Raw genomic sequence first — 1,719 nt, 5'->3', positions numbered from 1 at the left:
ACATTTCTGTAAAGGGCAGCGGAGGAGAAGGATTGAGAGCTTTCAGTGTGGGACAGAAGTTGTTTCAGGTGAGCCAACACATTCCTGATCAGCACAGAGGGAGCTCACTGGTCAGCTCCCCTTTGTTGCGGTTGCTGTGCCAGAGATTTCTGTAGCACAGCGGTTATCACGTTTTCTTTACATGAGACAGGACCCTGGTTCAATCCTGGCCACGAAATTTATGTTTAAACTTGCTATAGAGGAACAATCAGAGGCGAGTTTATTCTCCTGGCAAATGTTGCCTGATCTGCTGAGATTTCCAGCATTTGCTGTTTTTATTTGCTATTTATTCTCCTGGCAAAAGGGCTCCCTTATTCCTTTATTGCTCTTTATTTCACTTCAATAAATAGATAACTTTCAGTGAGAGAAAACGGATCCACCGGGGAACTTTCATGTGTGAGGCCAACGTGATATCCGCTACACTGCAACCAATCAAAGAGTGAGAAACCACTGAATTTTAAGGATGAGCTCACAAATATCAGGGGCGGTGCAGTCTGGTCAACGTCAGACCCTCCTTTCTTATTCAGCAGAGGCATGAACGGGAGTCAGATGCCACAAAGTTAAATAAAAGACATAAATACAAGTAACACTTCCAAATATTTTCACTGTAAAATTCTTTCACTTTATTTGAAATCCTGCTGCATTGAATCTGAAAATGAGCACCGTGGGATTTTATTCTCACTACTGATTCTATTTTCTGTGCACGGTAGGATTAACCGGTGCTGTTAAATTTGACAAAAGTTGCCCCAGATTCCTGGTGTTATCGGCAATGAAGGTTTTGAACCAGAATCCTAAAATACAGTGTGTAAAATGGGTTAATATGCAGAACAACATAATAACATAAGAAATAGGAGCAGGAGTCGGCCATACGCCCCTCGAGCCTGCTCCGCCATTTAATACGATCATGGCCGATGCGATCATGGACTCAGGTCCACTTCTCTGCCCGCTCCCCAAAGCACAGGACAAATGATTGAAGTATCTGACTGTCCCTCAGTTAGCATTTCTTTCATTGTGCAAAAGAAGGTGAGGGGTTAATTAATGATGCTTTCCCGTGAAAGCAACACAAATGTTTCAGAAAAAAACATACAGTGACTGGCAGGTGAGCGCTGCTTCTGACACCTGGTGGGAATGGGCGGGGATTTTAAAGCCACTTGTATTGTGAAACCTTCATATAGACGAACATCCCACACTTTATGTGTAGACCTCGTGGCGCAATGGTAGCGTGTCTGACTCCAGATCAGAAGGTTGTGTGTTCAAATCATGTCGGAGTCACTGTATTTTTGGAAATTGTTCTTCCAGAATTAATATTTTCTTCGCTGTTTGGCAATAACCAGACCCTTGCTCCAAGGTCTGTCTCACTGTTTCCCCGGTGTCAGGCAGAGATACGCCTGCTGCCACATTTATTTCATGTGACAGGACACAACAGTTCAAAATCAACCTGCCGGTGGCCACACCTCGCACTGAATAGTCAGGATGGGCGAGCGGTCTAAGGTGCTGTTCGCAGGCTCCTCTGGAGGTGTGGATTTGAATCTGACATTTCTTACTTTTAATCATTAAGTGAAACTCATTGTTTGACACCACGACTAACTCCGAAAAACTGGGATTCAGCAGTTCACCTGCTCGCTTCACATTTCCGTCTGACCTGGTGCTGAAAGTGGAGATGTTTCCACAGTGTCGCGG

General features: G+C 44.4%; 1 non-coding gene across 1 annotated transcript; it reads left to right on the top strand.

The window, feature by feature from the left end:
- The first annotated feature begins 1,239 nt into the window (after positions 1-1,239).
- On the top strand, positions 1,240-1,311 carry trnaw-cca (transfer RNA tryptophan (anticodon CCA)). Its single transcript has one exon. It is a non-coding gene; the product is annotated as a tRNA-Trp (tRNA).
- Positions 1,312-1,719: the final 408 nt, after the last annotated feature.

This window comes from Pristiophorus japonicus, unplaced genomic scaffold, assembly GCF_044704955.1.
Source record: "Pristiophorus japonicus isolate sPriJap1 unplaced genomic scaffold, sPriJap1.hap1 HAP1_SCAFFOLD_112, whole genome shotgun sequence".
NCBI classification, from domain to species: Eukaryota; Metazoa; Chordata; class Chondrichthyes; family Pristiophoridae; genus Pristiophorus; species Pristiophorus japonicus.
Note: the sequence above shows the minus strand (reverse complement) of the source record. Positions and strands in the feature narration are given on the sequence as shown.